Raw genomic sequence first — 18,373 nt, forward strand, 5'->3', positions numbered from 1 at the left:
TTAAAAAAAAAAATAATGTCAGTAGCTTTGCTGTGGAACGTTTTAAAGTTGGCTTTTGAAATGAGCTCAGAGAAGTCTGGAATTGTAGTCTGGTCGGAGTAAGGCTAACTCTTTGATTTCATTGAGCTGGCATAATGGCAGTGCTACTTGCGTTCCGTACAACTCGGCCAGAACAAATATCGTTTCACAGATGCAGCTAGTTATTTTGACCAGCAAAGTGTAATGATACTGTTTCTGTCTGTAGTCTCTTGAATGCTATTAAAATGAAACAGAAACTGAATTAGCAGTTGTAATTCCTTCTAATACGAATAATTGTGTAAAAGGCAAAGTCGTGTGGTAATGTGAGGTCATGATGACAGTGTGTTGGGCACACCACACATGCATCATGGAATTTGGCTCTTGTGATTCATATCCGTAGGTCCAGTAAGCTTGGTTTTGTCTTACCAAGCTCATGACATGAATTCCAGTAATGTAGCTTATTATAAAGTCTGAGCGCATGTTATTCCCAGAAGTGTGACTTTAGCGGTTGTGAGTCTGATGATATGTAGGCTTATCAAGGAAGCCTACTTCCCACAGAAGGTGGATAGGCCGTTGTACAGAGAAAATTATTATATTACGCAAATCAAACCCTTACAGGCAGTCTCTCTCTCCAGTGCTTTCGGAAAGTATTCAGACCCCTTGACTCTTTCCACATTTTGTTACTTTACAGCCCTATTCTAAAATGGATTTAAGAAAAACATTTCCTCAGCAATCTACACACAAAACCCCATAATGACAAAGCGAAAATAGGTTTTTATACATTTTTGCAAATGTATTAAAAATAAAAAAACAGATACCTTATTTAAATAAGTATTCAGACCCTTTGCTATGAGACTCGAAATTGAGCTCAGGTGCATCCTGTTTCAATTGATCACCCTTAAGATGTTTCTACAACTTGATTGGAGTCCACCTGTGTTAAATTCAATTGATTGGACATGATTAAGGTCCCACAGTTGACAGTGCATGTCAGAGCAAAAACCCGAGCCATGAGGTCAAAGGTATTATCCGTAGAGCTCTGAGACAGGATTGTGTCGAGGCACAGATCTGGGGAAGGGTACCAAAACATTTCTGCAGCATTGAAGGTCCCCAAAAATGCAGTGGCCTCCATCATTCTTAAATGGAAGAAGTTTGGAACCACCAAGACACTTTCTAGAGCTGGCCGCCCAGGCAAACTGAGCAATCAGGAGAGAAGGGCCTTGGTCAGAGAGATGAACAAGAACCCGATGGTCACTCTGACAGAGCTCTAAAGTTCTTCTGTGGAGATGGGAGAACCTTCCAGAAGGACAAACATCTCTGCAGCCCTCCACCAATCAGGCCTTTATGGTAGAGTGGCCAGACAGAAGCCAATCCTCAGTAAAAGGCACATGACAGCCCGCTTGGAGTTTGCCAAAAGGCACCTAAAGACTCTCAGACAATGAGAAACAAGATTCTCTGGTCTGATGAAACCAATATTGGCCTGAATTCCAAGCATCACATCTGAAGGAAACCTGGCACCATCCCTACGGTGAAGCATGGTGGTGTCAGCATCATGCTGTGGGGATGTTTTTCCTGCGGCAGGGACTGGGAGACTAGTCAGGATCAATGCAAATATGAACGGAGCAAAGTACAGAAAGATCCTTGATGAAAACCTGCTGCAGAGCCCTCAGGACCTCAGACTGGGGTGAAGGTTCAACGACCCTAAGCACACAGCCAAGACAACGCAGGAGTGGCTTCGGGACAAGTCTCTGAATGTCCTTGAGTGGCCCAGCCAGAGCCCGGACTTGAACCCGATTGAACATCTCTGGAGAGAACTGAAAATAGCTGTGCAGCAACGCTCCCCATCCAACCCGACAGAGCTTGAGAGGGTCTGCAGAGAAGAATGGGAGAAATTCCCCAAATACAGTTGTGCCAAGCTTGTAGCGTCATACCCAAGAACACTCAAGGCTGTAATTGCTGCCAAAGGTGCTTCAACTGAGTAAAGGGTCTGAATACTTATGTAAATGTGATATTTCAGTTTACATTTTTAAATTAAGTAGCAACACTTTCTAAAAACCTGTTTTTGCTTTGTCATTATGGGTTATTGTGTGTAGATTGATGAGGGAAAAAAACTATTGAATACATTTTAGAATATGGCTGTAATGTAAGAAAATGTGGCACTGTATATGTTTCGATACATTTTTTCATCATAATCAGGGTGGAAGCTTCAACAGGCTTTATAGACTTAGAGGTTCAAGTAGAGAAGAAAATTCCATCAGGAAGGTCCCCACCTTCCCACTAACCAGTGGTTTATCACCATCTACTACTACCTTGACTTGTACTATGTACACTATTAGAAAAAAAGGTGCTGTCTAGGACCTTAAAGTGTTCTTTGGCTGTCCCCATAGGAGAACCCCTTTGAAGAACCCTTTTGGGTTGCATGTTGAACCCTTTCTACAGAGGGTTCTACATGGAACCCAAAAGGCTTCTACCTGGAACCAAAAAGGGTTCGCCGAATAACCCTTTTGGATCCCTTTTTCTAAGAGTGTACCCAGTGGGTCATTAGTTAAGCAGAACTAGGGTTGTTGAGGTGGGACTCCCTAGTAATGATAATACTGCTGTTTGCAGACGTTTACATACGTATGTCTATCCCAAACCTTTGCTTTCTGAATCCGGTGACATCCCGGACGAGCCCCCAATTGATGTTTACTATTTCTGTAATGCAAACCTTGTTTCTGCACAATGTGTACCACAGACACTGTCTGTGTTTGGTCTACTGTTGGAGCTTTGTTTTTGCTCATAGACCAATACCAAGCCCCTCTGTCCTCTGTCCTTACAGCCTACGTCATACCATGGCTATATTGTTTGTGTGGATTGCATTACGGCCCAGTCAATGTTTCCAGAACCCGTACAGTTTTCTGCTTCAGGATTTACATTTTGGATTCTTGATATTGTGGATCTAGTACCGGATCAAATGGCTTGATCCTGCCCTGAGAGAAATGTCTCTGGGATTTTTTTGGGGGGGGGAAATGTTTTTGTGCCCTAGATTATACCATCGCCTAATGTTTCTCTTGGGAGGAAAGATGTGGACGTGTTTGTGGTTATGAATAACCATGTGGTTATGGCTTGAAGATATTATCATTATGGCAGGTTAGGTTTTACCCCATCATTATCAAAGAAGGCAAAGTCTATGATGATGGTGATTATTATCATGTACTATCACCTTTATGGAATTGTAACACTTTGAATAACATTTGATTCTGATCTCAGTTGGTTTTGTGGTGTTCACAGGAATCACCTTGATTTGCTGACCTTTTCTTCTTTAATGCAATCAAATAACAATATACTTCACACAAACACTTCCGTTATTCTAACTAAAGTAGATGAAAGTCCAAACATTGCATTTGTCCTTATTCTAGAAAGACTTTCTATCAATTTTCTCAGAAATTGAGAGCCAATACTTTTTTGACTTTCTTCACTTTCCAGTTGAGCAGCCAGCCACAGAACAGTCATATTCCGTCAGCCAGCCACAGAACAGTCATATTCAGTCAGCCAGCCACAGAACAGTCATATTCAGTCAGCCAGCCACAGAACAGTCATATTCCGTCAGCCAGTCACAGAACAGTCATATTCAGTCAGCCAGCCACAGAACAGTCATATTCAGTCAGCCAGCCACAGAACAGTCATATTCAGTCAGCCAGCCACCCACAGAACAGTCATATTCAGTCAGCCAGCCACAGAACAGTCATATTCAGTCAGCCAGCCACAGAACAGTCATATTCAGTCAGCCAGCCACAGAACAGTCATATTCAGTCAGCCAGTCACAGAACAGTCATATTCAGTCAGCCAGCCACAGAACAGTCATATTCAGTCAGCCAGCCACAGAACAGCCATATTCAGTCAGCCAGCCACAGAACAGTCATATTCAGTCAGCCAGCCACAGAACAGCCATATTCAGTCAGCCAGCCACAGAACAGTCATATTCAGTCAGCCAGCCACAGAACAGTCATATTCAGTCAGCCAGCCACAGAACAGTCATATTCAGTCAGCCAGCCACAGAACAGTCATATTCAGTCAGCCAGCCACAGAACAGTCATATTCAGTCAGCCAGCCACAGAACAGTCATATTCAGTCAGCCAGCCACAGAACAGTCATAATCAGTCAGCCAGCCACAGAACAGTCATATTCAGTCAGCCAGCTACAGAACAGTCATATTCAGTCAGCCAGCCACCGAACAGTCATATTCAGTCAGCCAGCCACAGAACAGTCATATTCAGTCAGCCAGCCACAGAACAGTCATATTCAGTCAGCCAGTCACAGAACAGTCATATTCAGTCAGCCAGCCACAGAACAGTCATATTCAGTCAGCCAGCCACAGAACAGTCATATTCAGTCAGCCAGCCACAGAACAGTCATATTCAGTCAGCCAGCCACAGAACAGTCATATTCAGTCAGCCAGTCACAGAACAGTCATATTCAGTCAGCCAGCCACAGAACAGTCATATTCAGTCAGCCAGCCACAGAACAGCCATATTCAGTCAGCCAGTTCTCCAGAGAGTAGCAGTATCCAGAAACCAGCACTTCACTTCAGCCTGTGTGAAACATACTCACACTCTTTACCAGAGCCACTTGCCTTGCCTTGGGATTCTGCAATCCCTTCTCTCTCTCTCCCCTCCGCCTCCCCCCACTCCCTCCATATTGTCCTCCTGCCCGTTCCCCTCAATGTTATAAATTACAAACGACACAAACCGCGGCCTAATGCCCTGCCGTGGACGCCTTCCAAGCTGCAACTTTTTGGAAGGAACCAAGGGCCCTGGTTCATTGATAACACCAGGCACACTCTCTCTCTCTCTCTCTCTCTCTCTGTTTCTCTCTCTGTTTCTCTCTCTGTTTCTCTCTCTGTTTCTTTCTCTCTCTCTCTCTCTCTCTCTGTTTCTCTCTCTTTCTCTCTGTCTCTCTATCTCTCTGTCACTCTCTCTTTCTCTGTTCTCTCTCTCTCTCTCTCTCTCTCTCTCTCTCTCTCTCTCTCTCTCTCTCTCTCTCTCTCTCTCTCTCTGTCTCTCTCCTCCATTTAGAGGAAAGGAGGAAAAACACCCTCAACAGAGGACGGGTGCTAGGGAGGGCCAAAAGACACTGCTTTAGAAATCAGCTGGGAGCTGAGAAGGCCTTGCTCACTATTTTAGCAGTGAAGCAGCACTATCCTTCCACACCATCTTTGTAAAAGACTAATAGTATCCAAAAGTATCAAGACTAAATAAAGGATTGAAGGAATGTATGCTACGTCTTTTATTCCAGTCTAGACATTGCTTAGGATCCCATTTTCCCAAGTTTGTGACTCGCACATGGGACTATTTTCTGAGGCGAAGGCACACAAAAAGCACAGAACATGCGAGATGTTCTTGGTTGCTTCAAGGTCATTATTTGACCCCAACAGCCACATTCCCAACACAGCTTAGCGGGCACGGCCATGACTGAAAGCTGTTTTATTGGTGCTTAGCTCCTTCTAGCTTTAAGGATTTCTGACACGGCTAATTGTTTTTATTGAGGTATTAATTATTATTACAGAGTTATAAAGCTGTAAACAGGCCGAGCCAAGAATGTGCATGTTCTCAGGTGTTAGATTGTAGTATTGCTTCTGTCTGTATCAGCCCATTCAGACTAATTAACCCCGTTCTGTGTACTATACCCCCAAATTGCAATGGTTGAAAAGGTGTATCTACAGCATTTACTCCAGCCTTATCATAGTGTTTTCTACAACTCCCCCAGAGAAGTTGGACTATTATTTACTCAAGTCAATTAGTACGGTGTCAGTGTTGTCCACAAGTTACTGAAACAAAAGTATCGTCGAAGGAATCCATTTGTAGTGAGTTGAAGAACGACGTCGAATGGAAGAACTAATGAAAGAGAGAGTTTCTCTTTGGGAGTTCCCGTTTGACCCTGACTGTCACTGATAAGTGCAAAGAGAGCCTCCCTACACCTCACAGGATACAATATGCTCTGAATAGTGATGATCTGCAACGTGATGTCACTCTGAGACATCTCAACTACTGTGAGTTCGTTGCCGGAGGGCTGAAACTCCAAGGACATTGGCCAAAGGGCAATCTGTACTTGAAAATAGTCCAGGAAGAGAAGAGAGGGGGGGTTAACAGTGATAAAGGTGTTAAGGAGTCAGAGTCACTGTCTGTGAACTCACTGGATCAGGTGGAGGTGCTAAATGAAAGTTATTATTCCAACCCTGTCACAGACTCAAAATGCAGATATTCTCCAAAAAGCCATGGCACTCTAGATGCATGAACACAGCCTCAGAGTTAGATTGCAGTGAGGATATCAACTGACACTGGCCATAGAGGGCAGTTTAAAATATATATACTTATATCTCAAATGTCCCTGACTATCACTGTCTTGTGATAAATCAAATCAGATGTATTGGTCACATACACGTGTTCGGCAGATGTTATTGCGGGTGTTGCGAAATGCTTGCGTTGCCGCTCACTGATTCACATCTTTGTAAACCAAAGCACCACCTGACTATCTATCTGGCCGTTCATTCATTGTCATTCATCTCTCATCACAAGTTTCCCATTGATGCTTCTCTTGCTCCCATGACTGAAAGACCTTGGAATCTCAACACTCATCACAGGGTGTTTTAAACAACAAACGCAGCCAGCTGAGAATACTCCCTGTCTGGCCTCTATATGAATGAACAACAATGCCAATTCAGTGTGTTTGCTTAGAGTGTAACGCCACCTACCACTACCGCCACAGATGTAGGATCTTAATTTGATCACCCTGTTGCAGGGTTAAAAAAAACTTCTGATGTTTATAATTTCCACTTTGACATTTCAGACTTCATTTTCTCTTATAAAAAAAATCTACCAACCCCTAAACACATGTACATTAATTATGATCCACATAATAATTCACATTTCCTTTTGCTGCATTATTTTCCTGCGGTAGTAAACTGGCTCAAATTAAGATCCTACATCTGTACTGCCCCGTTCAAACAAACAGAGAGAGGTCTGCGTCCCAATAATCTCCCATTTCTCCCAAAGTGTGTACTTGTTCCCTTCTTTCTCCCAAAGTGTGTACTTTTTCCCTTCCCTTCATGGATTCATGGAAGGAAAATGCCTGGTATAATAAATATGGTGGAAACTCCTTCTAGCACACACCAATACATCTGTGGGGAGTAGTGAACAAGGGCACAATCCAGGAGAAAGGGGTGGTTTTTGGGATACAGGGGGAGTATGTACCTCCTTGCTCCCTAAGACCCCCAATGACCGGCAAGAGGCTACGACTGTGAGAAGGCTTAACCATAGTTATAGATTTACTAGAACGGGCACCCCAATTCAAGTCAATGAGTGTCGTCTAAGGGGCTTTGCCCGTTCTAATAATTATATTTCTAATGGAATTAGGCTCCCAGATGAATCCATATCATTCTAAATGCCAGAATGTTGGGACAACAACACTAAACTGGGCTTTCAGTTGAGAGTGTGGGCTTTTGGTTGAGATTGTGGGCTTTAGGTTGAGAGTGTGGGCTTTAGGTTGAGAGTGTGGGCTTTAGGTTGTTAGTGTGGGCTTTAGGTTGAGAGTGTGGGCTTTAGGTTGAGAGTGTGGGCTTTAGGTTGAGAGTGTGGGCTTTAGGTTGAGAGTGTGGGCTTTTGGTTGAGAGTGTGGGCTTTTGGTTGAGAGTGTGGGCTTTAGGTTGAGAGTGTGGGCTTTAGGTTGAGAGTGTGGGCTTTTGGTTGAGAGTGTGGGCTTTTGGTTGAGAGTGTGGGCTTTAGGTTGAGAGTGTGGGCTTTAGGTTGAGAGTGTGGGCTTTAGGTTGAGAGTGTGGGCTTTAGGTTGAGAGTGTGGGCTTTTGGTTGAGAGTGTGGGCTTTTGGTTGAGAGTGTGGGCTTTTGGTTGAGAGTGTGGTTGAGAGTGTGGGCTTTAGGTTGAGAGTGTGGGCTTTAGGTTGAGAGTGTGGGCTTTTGGTTGAGAGTGTGGGCTTTAGGTTGAGAGTGTGGGCTTTAGGTTGAGAGTGTGGGCTTTTGGTTGAGAGTGTGGGCTTTTGGTTGAGAGTGTGGGCTTTAGGTTGAGAGTGTGGGCTTTAGGTTGAGAGTGTGGGCTTTAGGTTGAGAGTGTGGGCTTTAGGTTGAGAGTGTGGGCTTTTGGTTGAGAGTGTGGGCTTTTGGTTGAGAGTGTGGGCTTTTGGTTGAGAGTGTGGTTGAGAGTGTGGGCTTTAGGTTGAGAGTGTGGGCTTTAGGTTGAGAGTGTGGGCTTTAGGTTGAGAGTGTGGGCTTTTGGTTGAGAGTGTGGGCTTTTGGTTGAGAGTGTGGGCTTTTGGTTGAGAGTGTGGGCTTTTGGTTGAGAGTGTGGGCTTTTGGTTGAGAGTGTGGTTGAGAGTGTGGGCTTTAGGTTGAGAGTGTGGGCTTTAGGTTGAGAGTGTGGGCTTTTGGTTGAGAGTGTGGGCTTTAGGTTGAGAGTGTGGGCTTTTGGTTGAGAGCAGAGTTACGCACTGTTTGTGGGGATATTCTTTGAAATATAGATTTTCTGTTTGATTTTCTACATTTGGAACGGAAGCTGCTACTTAAGCTGCTACCTGACTTGTACATGTGTTTGACATTGGCTTGAGTATGATGATGGCCGTTGACAATACCAAAACAGACACAGTGTTGGAATGGTTATTTGATGTTTGTGTGTGTGTGTGTGTGCGTGTGTGTGTGTGTGTGTGTGTTTTGCGGAGTTGCCCCCTTCAGTTTCTGTTATCATTGAAGTGTTTGAGTCATTAGGGTAGCAGTAGCCTATTACCCAGTCCTGATGAAGTCAGCCAATCCTTTAACTTAAAGGTTTAGGCGTATTTTCTCAAATGAACCAGGAGTGGGTAGGAGACATGGGAAAAGAGAATCTGGTGGTTTTGTGATATAGGGTCAATTTGAGTTTGTTGTTGAATGTTACTGATGAGTAACCCTACTGATAATGGCGGTGCTCCAATGTCCCCTTACCGCGTAGAAGGAAGTACTGTGTTGGGTATGCATTCTAAGTGGTAAGGGTATTGGAATGTAGCCATGCAATCTGGAGGCTGACAATTGCCTGTCTTTACAGTGTCTTTATGTCTGCCAAAATAAAGCTATTCCTTATGCTAAATTATCCATCCAAATAGCTGAAAGTACTGTAAATACCCATACCATTGTTTTTTCACATCTACTTTTTCTGTTGTGTTGACATTATGTAGGAACGTATGACAGAGGAACATATGATTGTATCTTACCAGTATCATCTGCCAACATGAAGCTATTCGCTGTATTAAACGATCCATCCAAATAGCTGAAAGTATACCCTTACCCAATACCCATACATTTTTCATATAGCTTTCTGTCTCATTGGATTTCTGTCAGCAAGGCTTTTAAAGGTCCAATGCAGCCATTTTTATCTCAACATCAAATCTTTTCTGGGTAAGAATGAATTACCTTACTGTGATTGTTTTCAATTAAAATGGTCAAAAAGACACAAAAATGGTTTCTTAGCAAAGAGAAATTTCTAGCTGTTGTTGGCAGAGAGGTTTGGAGCTCTCTTTCCCATTGGTCTTCTAACTAATTTACCACCTGATGATGTCACCATGCAGGTCAAAACTCTGAAGTTGAAGTTTCAGGTGGTATTTTTAAACAGCTCTGATGCTAAATTATCATAATTTTCAACATTTCACAGTATTATTCCAACCTGCTAGTGTGGAAATATATATAAAACAGAAAAATCATGTTTTTGACTGTACTTTGCCTTTAAATCCAATAATGAGATTCATTATCATGACGTCAATATAGAAATGCCTCATATGCCAACCTAATATTTAATTCCTCCTATCAGTGGGAACTTCCAGGTGAAACGCACACAAAAGAGGCTGATAAGCCCAACATCGACCAATAGGCTTCTGAAAGTACCTCAAACTACTGCCCTATAATATCCTATTATGAGATGCACAAAGTTGTAGCCTAAATATTTGCCTAGTGAGATACTAAAAATATGCTAAAAATAGTCCATTTATAGCTACAACTCCAGAGTTCAACTGTCTTCTTAGCTATCCATGTCAATGGAAAAATGGGTCAAAACTCAAGATGGCTTAGCATGGAAACTCTTGTCTTTTTTTTCTAGGCTGGATTTCAAATAAAGGCGTTGGTTATCCAATGGGTTCCCATCGCCACAGAGATTACACTATATTTGTCAAAGCTGAAATATTTGGAGAGAGAGCGAGAGAGAGGTCTGACCGTTGTCCAGGACAGATAGACATGCCCTGCAGCTTTACGGCATGTATTTATAGGGTAGAAATTACGCTATGGAAAAATATGACAAACTGCACCTTCCATAAATAAACCTGGGAATGGTGGAAAAGAGCACCGAGTCAGTCTCAGAAGACCCAGGGAGAGGTTCTCACAAGCCTGGGAGGCACGACAGTGATGGCTGGGGGTTGTGGCGGTGGCTCCATGGCTTGGTCACTGGGCAGCCATCTTGGAGACCCCTGGAAGCTACTGTGGAACGTGGGTCATGGGCCGAATTGTGTTCGGGTCAGTACTCAGTATGTTGACGGTTCATGTTACCTGTGAATGTTTGGACAGTTTGCAGGGGGGGGCAACCCTCCCTCTGAAGAGCTATCCCCCTGTAGGATTTTGTTCCAACCCTCCTCCAACACACCCAATTCTACTAGTCAGCTGCTTCTCAGGAGTCACATACTAGGGCTGGATCTGATTGTGTTACATCACAGAGTTTGAATGAGGTTGTTTGAGAAGGTTTGAATCCTAATCAACCTGCATACACATAGGTTGAAGTACAATACCAACATAGCTGCTGCAGTAGGGCATGTGTGGAGTAGGCATAGTGGTGCTCATATGAGTTTCATTGTTCACAATACCTACTCCTTATTTAAAACTTTGTTTTTGTGTTTAATGGTCATCCAGCAACTAGACTAAAATAGAATGTTTACAGTTAGGCAAAATACATAGTTTGTCCTGCTTTTCCCTTCATGTGTAGATGTGTACAGTATGTGTAGATGTGTACAGTATGTGTAGATGTGTACAGTATGTGTAGATGTGTACAGTATGTGTAGAGGTGTACAGTATGTGTAGATGTGTACAGTATGTGTAGAGGTGTACAGTATGTGTAGAGGTGTACAGTATGTGTAGATGTGTACAGTATGTGTAGAGGTGTACAGTATGTGTAGATGTGTACAGTATGTGTAGAGGTGTACAGTATGTGTAGATGTGTACAGTATGTGTAGAGGTGTACAGTATGTGTAGATGTGTACAGTATGTGTAGATGTGTACAGTATGTGTAGAGGTGTACAGTATGTGTAGAGGTGTACAGTATGTGTAGATGTGTACAGTATGTGAAGATGTGTACAGTATGTGTAGAGGTGTACAGTATGTGTAGATGTGTACAGTATGTGTAGAGGTGTACAGTATGTGTAGAGGTGTACAGTATGTGTAGAGGTGTACAGCGTGTGTATGTGTGTACAGTATGTGTAGGTGTGTAGATGTGTTCAGTGTGTGTAGAGGTGTGCAGTATGTGTAGGTGTGTACAGTATGTGTAGGTGTGTAGATGTGTACAGTGTGTGTAGATGTGTACAGTGGGTGTAGATGTGTACAGTGGGTGTAGGTGTGTACAGTATGTATAGATGTGTACAGTGTGCATATGTGTGTACAGTATGTGTAAATGCGTACAGTGTGTATAGATGTGTACAGTATGTGTAGATGTGTACAGTGTGTACAGTATGTGTAGATGTGTACAGTGTGTACAATATGTGTAGATGTGTACAGTGTATATAGATGTGTACAGTATGTGTAGATGTGTACAGTGTGTACAGTATGTGTAGATGTGTACAGTATGTGTAGATGTGTACAGTGTGTACAGTATGTGAAGATGTGTACAGTATGTGTACATTATGTGTAGATGTGTACAGTATGTGTACAGTATGTGTAGACATGTACAGTATGTGTAGATGTGTACATTATGTGTAGATGTGTACAGTATGTGTAGATGTGTACAGTATGTGTAGAAATTGTACAGTGTGTACAGTATATGTAGATGTGTACAGTATGTGTATTTTATGTGTAGATGTGTACAGTGTGTACAGTATGTGAAGATGTGTACAGTATGTGTACATTATGTGTAGATGTGTACAGTATGTGTACAGTATGTGTAGACATGTACAGTATGTGTAGATGTGTACATTATGTGTAGATGTGTACAGTATGTGTAGATGTGTACAGTATGTGTAGACATGTACAGTGTGTACAGTATATGTAGATGTGTACAGTATGTGTAGTTTATGTGTAGATGTGTACAGTGTGTACAGTATGTGTAGATGTGTACAGTATGTGTAGACATGTACAGTGTGTACAGTATGTGTAGATGTGTACAGTATGTGTAGATGTGTATTTGTGTCTGTTTTTCTACTCTTGCCGGCATGGATCATTCTCCCCTCATTGTGTGTATGTGTGTATATGTGTGTGTTTGAGCATGTGTGTGTGTTTGAGCATGTGTGTGTGTGTTTGAGCATGTGTGTGTGTGTGTGTTTGAGCATGTGTGTGTGTGTGTTTGAGCATGTGTGTGTGTGTGTTTGAGCATGTGTGTGTGTGTTTGAGTATGTGTGTGTGTGTTTGAGCATGTGTGTGTGTGTGTGTGTGTGTGTGTGTGTGTGTGTGTGTGTGTGTGTGTTTGAGCATGTGTGTGTGTGTGTTTGAGCATGTGTGTGTGTGTGTTTGAGCATGTGTGTGTGTGTTTGAGCATGTGTGTGTGTGTGTTTGAGCATGTGTGTGTGTGTTTGAGCATGTGTGTGTGTGTGTGTTTGAGCGTGTGTGTGTGTTTGAGCATGTGTGTGTGTGTTTGAGCATGTGTGTGTGTGGTTGAGCATGTCCGTGTGTGTTTGAGCATGTGTGTGTGTGTTTGAGTATGTGTGTGTGTGTTTGAGCATGTGTGTGTGTGTGTGTGTGTGTTTGAGCATGTGTGTGTGTGTTTGAGCATGTGTGTGTGTGTTTGAGCATGTGTGTGTGTGTTTGAGCATGTGTGTGTGTGTGTTTGAGCATGTGTGTGTGTGTTTGAGCATGTGTGTGTGTGTTTGAGCATGTGTGTGTGTGTGTTTGAGCATGTGTGTGTTTGAGCATGTGTGTGTGTGTTTGAGCATGTCCGTGTGTGTTTGAGCGTGTGTGTGTGTGTGTTTGAGTATGTGTGTGTGTGTTTGAGCATGTGTGTGTGTGTTTGAGCATGTGTGTGTGTGTGTTTGAGCATGTGTGTGTGTGTGTTTGAGCATGTGTGTGTGTGTTTGAGCATGCATGCCATGCCTCTTAAATGTTTTCTCCAGTTTGATGCGTGTCCCGGGAGTTCTTTTGTGCTTTTAGTTTCATCCTCCTCCGGCTCTAGAAGAGGTCCCGTGTGTATGACCGTCCCCACTCTGTCCAGGCTAGACAGCCCCAGCCAGATCCACACACACACACACACACACACACACACACACACACACACACACACACACACACACACACACACACACACACACACACACACACACACACACACACACACACACACACACACACATTCTAACACATACATACCGCTGTGTCTTATGAGGGCCTGGACAGCCAGTCCCCACTTATCAGACCTGGGTTCAAATACTATTTGAAATCTTTGTGTTTGTTTTAGCCTGCCTGGGGTGCCAGTTGGATGGGACTTTTTCATTAGTTCCATTTCAACTGACAAACACAGTCAAGCCCAGCTAAAGTACTTGATTTTATTTCAAATAGTATTGGAACCCAGGTCTGCCAGAAATACACACTCTTTCCGAGGCTGTCTGCCAATCTGTAGATTCCACAGGGTCAAGAGGTCACCCTGCCTCCCCACTACTTCCCTAACTCCTAGCTCCTAAACCGGAGTGTACCACACTAATTATAGCAGCCGAGGAGCTATGAATAAACAGTTTGTATTTGTCTTCAGCGTATTTATGGAAGACACTAGTCATCTTGTTTGATAACTGTCGTCCTGTGCTGTTTTTTTTTGTGGGAATTCAGGCTAAGTGGAAGCTATGTAGTCATCTATTGCGGGACAGTAACCATGTTTCCATCCACAGTGTTTATGCGAGTCAGGTCATGCCGTATAAAAATCACGATAGGTGTGATGGAAACATGAAGTGTCAGTACAACTTCATAAATGTCGACAGACACTTTGTTCGTTCGACGTTGTAGGATCTTTTTTTGTGTTTGTGAAGTTGATGATGCGACAATTGCGGTGGAAATATTGACAAAATAAATCGCCATGTCAAAGTAAACTTGGAGTCATGTGATGATATGCTACGTTGTACTACCGCTACCACATGGAAAAGCACTAGGAGTTTATAGGCAGATGAAATATGTTATGATGTACGTCATGGTGGTAAAGTGATGGACGGTGATGAGCTTGATACACCTTTTCTATAAATATTGAGGGTTTTATTTGAATGCCGGTGACGTGGTGATCGATGCTTGGCTGCCAATTGTTACGGGATTCAGGAAGCTGGGCATTTGCCGTTAGTTCCTACTTCACAGTAGGAAGTAGGAACTAACTGCACAGTAGGAACTAACTTAAATGTCTTCTTGAACATTTGAACTTTGACGTGCCTTAATAATAAACTTGTATGTGATCTGTAAAAATGAATACAAATGTTAAATTACAAGCCTAGTTTAGCCAAGGAGAAAACACTGAGCTATATAGGAAAAAGGACAGGATCCTTCCTGGCTAGCCATGATTGGCTGAGATCATGGAGGGCTGGACATACTGAGAGATGAGTCCTGATTGGTCTGTCATGTGACAGGTTTCTGTCAATAACAGAATCGGGGCTTCCCTGGTCAGTACATAGATAATCTTTGCTACTACATATGTTTGGAAAGATATAGCTAAGGACAACTGTAAAAGTGTTGCTACAGCTGTCAACAACATTGCTGCCCTGAATTGAGCTAGTCCTATCAAAGCTCAGTGGGAGAACATTTAAGTAGAGAGACTACTTTCTGGAGGAATTTCAGTGTTTGAACTTATAACGCGGCTGCATCAACTTCTAACTCGGCTGCATGGGATTCGTCGGATTATAAAAATCGGGTGGTTTAGTTGCATCCAATGTTGGCATCCACGATAAGCTAATGCAAGAAGCCGCTTGTGGATTTGACTGCTCTAACGCAGTTCCACCTCCGACACGGCCAAAACAACCGCTATGCGGGTGTTGGCTTGTGTGGATTTGATAGAATCTAGTCCTTACTTGATGTACTGCTTAATGTAGCTGGTTAAGAACCTGCTCGGTGAAATTGGACAGACCACGTAGACATAAATGGTAGCGTAGATCTGTCGTGACCCAACGCGATGCGTGAGATAACGAGCAGCAGCAGTTCCGACGCTTAGATTTTCCATCACTGGTTATTTGGACAAATCATGACTTCGCAGGTGTTAGCTTCTTTCGAGTTTTGGAAGGGGACATTTGGCCCATAGACTTGCCCGTAATTTGCTAAGTGAGAGGGAGAAAGAAGCCAAACAAATGAAATGGTTGGTGGAAATGTAATGGTCTATTCTAAGCACTAAGGTTAAAAGAGTCTATGAACATTGTTTCCAGAGAAAAGTGATATATTCTTTATCTGGAAGTGTGACCATTTAGATTCAATGAAACTCTAATGTTCTATGACTGAGTGGAATTGAATTGCACTGAATGAAATTATACTACCTGTCACTCAAACTCAAATTCTGTGGGGTGTAGCCAATTCAATAGAATTTTAACTCATGAGTTGAATGGGAGTCAATTCCACAGTTCTGAATTGAATTGAATTGAATGGGAGTCAATTCCACAGTTCTGAATTGAGCCCCACCCTGCTAGACAGAGAGCTAAGCCATAGAAGTGTAGGGCTCTGTAGCAATGCTGCAGTAATGCAGAAAGAGAGACAGAGAGGGAGAGTAGACAGGAACAGGCTCACAGAGCATTATACAAGACCGTGGACGGAAACATGAAAGAAAAAAAAGAACAAATCATTTAACAATCCCTTCTCTACTGTTTGCAAAAGTGAAGGAACCAGCAAGAGAAACAACGTCCTGGCAATGGAAAATGCCTCAGCTGATTCGCAGAGCCATGGGGATGTTCTCTGCGTCACACTAGGGCCAAAGTCCGAGACCATCAACGTGGTACAGGAGAAAGCCACAGACCCCAATGCAGCTCTCTTTGCAACCGTGCTGGTCAATAAAAAGGCTGTCAGATTTCAGCTAGATGTAATGTTGTAATTAGATGTAATGTAATGATGTAATGTTATCCCTGCAAACCTCTCAAAAGACTCTATACCTAGAGGCCTACAGTCGGCTGTCGGTGATGTAACACATGTACTCCGGCTACAAAAGGCTACAACACATGCTCATGAGACTCCAAGCCTCAATTTTCTTAACTAACTGCCTATTGGAGGAGAGATGTACGCTTGCTCTTGCTTGCTGAATGTGAAATAGGCTACGTGCTATAGCATTAAGAACGGGTGGGAGTTGGAAAGGAGAAGCCCATATTTTCACCAATTAGCCTGGAGCTAGCCTATGCTAGGCCCATCTCCCGGCTAGCTGAAGAGGATCATCAGCCACTCCTTGGGCTACAATACCTATTTTTCCAATTGGCCTGGACCCCTTTTATTGCCGATACGGAGCCCTGCCGATCCATCACGACTGGACTACCGACGTAATCCGCCCGAGGAGGTTTTTCAACTGGCTCCTTCGTCACGACGTCCCCTGAATGCCCATCTGCTAGCATGCTAGCCGCGGCCCGCTAGCTAGAGCATACCGGACTGTTAGCTGTAGTGGTCCATCTGCCAATTTCTTGGGCTACAATTCCTATTTTGCCAATTGGCCTGGACCCTTTTACTACACGGACACCTGCTGATCCATCACGACTGGTCTGCCGACATAACTGCATGAGGGGGCTACAACAACAGACTTCTTCCATCGCGACATCCCTCTAAGGCCCTTCTGCTAGCCTGATGGCCCCGGCCCGCTAGCTGTCTGAATTGCCCGTCCAGCTACTCATTGGACCCTATGATCACTCGGCTACGCAGAGATAGCCTGCAGAGATCTGTCTTACTATCCAGGTCTGTGCCCAAACAATTTGAGCTTCTACTTTTAAAAATCCACCTTTCCAGAAACAAGTCTCTCATCATTGTGCCCTGGACACCATATGTGAATTGATTGTCCCCCATCTATCTTCAGAGCTCATGCTGTTAGGTGACCTAAACTGGGACATGCTTAACACCCCAGCCATCCTACAATCTAAGCTTGATGCCCTCAATCTCACACAAATTATCAATGAACCTACCAGGCACAACCCCAAATCCCTAAAAACAGGCACGCTCATAGATATCATCCTAACCAACACCTCTGCTGTCTTCAACCAGGATCTCAGCGATCACTGCCTCATTGCTTGCGTCCATAATGGGTCTGCGGTCAAATGACCACCCCTCATCACTGTCAAACGCTCCCTAAAACACTTCAGTGAGCAGGCCTTTCTAATCGACCTGACCCAGGTATCCTGGAAGGATATTGACCTCATTCCGTCAGTAGAAGATGCCTGGTTATTCTTTAAAAGTGCTTTCCTCACAATCTTAATTAAATAAGCATGCCTCATTCAAAAAATGTAGAACCAGGAACAGATATAGCCCGTGGTTCACTCCAGACATGACTGCCCTTGACCAGCACAAAAACATCCTGTGGCATACGGCATTATGGAACTTTTCAGGGAAATTAGGAACCAATATACACAGGCAGTTAGGAAAGCAAAGACTAGCTTTTTCAAACAGAAATTTGCATCCTGCAGCACAAACTCCAAAAAGTTCTGGGACACTGTAAAGTCCATGGAGAATAAGAGTACCTCCTCCCAGCTGCCCACTGCACTGGGGCTAGGAAACACTGTCACAACGATAAATCCACAATAATTGAGAATTTCAATAAGCATTTTTCTATGGCTGGCCATGCTTTCCACCTGGCCACCCCTACCCTGGTCAACACCCCTGCACCCCACACAACATCTTGCCCAAGCCTCCCCTATTTCTCCTTCACCCAAATCCAGATAGCTGATGTTCTGAAAGAGCTGCAAAATTTGGACCCCTACAAATCAGCAGGGCTAGACAATCTGGACCCTCTCTTTCTAAGATGATCAGCCGCAATTGTTGCAACCCCTATTACTAGCCTGTTCAACCTCTCTTTTGTATCGTCTGAGAACCCCAAAGATTGGAAAGCTGCCGCGGTCATCCCCCTCTTCAAAGGTGGAGACACCTCTAGACCCAAACTGCTACAGACCTATATCTATCCTACCCTGCCTTTCTAAGGTCTTCAAAATCCAACTTAACAAACAGATCACTGAGCATTTCGAATC

At 43.5% G+C, this 18,373-nt stretch overlaps 1 protein-coding gene across 3 annotated transcripts in view; it reads left to right on the forward strand.

The window, feature by feature from the left end:
* LOC106588670 (metal transporter CNNM2) overlaps nucleotides 1-18,373 on the forward strand; it is a 58,587-nt gene that overhangs the window by 13,000 nt on the left and 27,214 nt on the right. The window lies entirely within an intron of this gene.

Source organism: Salmo salar, chromosome 02 (genome assembly GCF_965601325.2).
Source record: "Salmo salar chromosome 02, fSalSal1, whole genome shotgun sequence".
Classification (NCBI taxonomy): domain Eukaryota; kingdom Metazoa; phylum Chordata; class Actinopteri; order Salmoniformes; family Salmonidae; genus Salmo; species Salmo salar.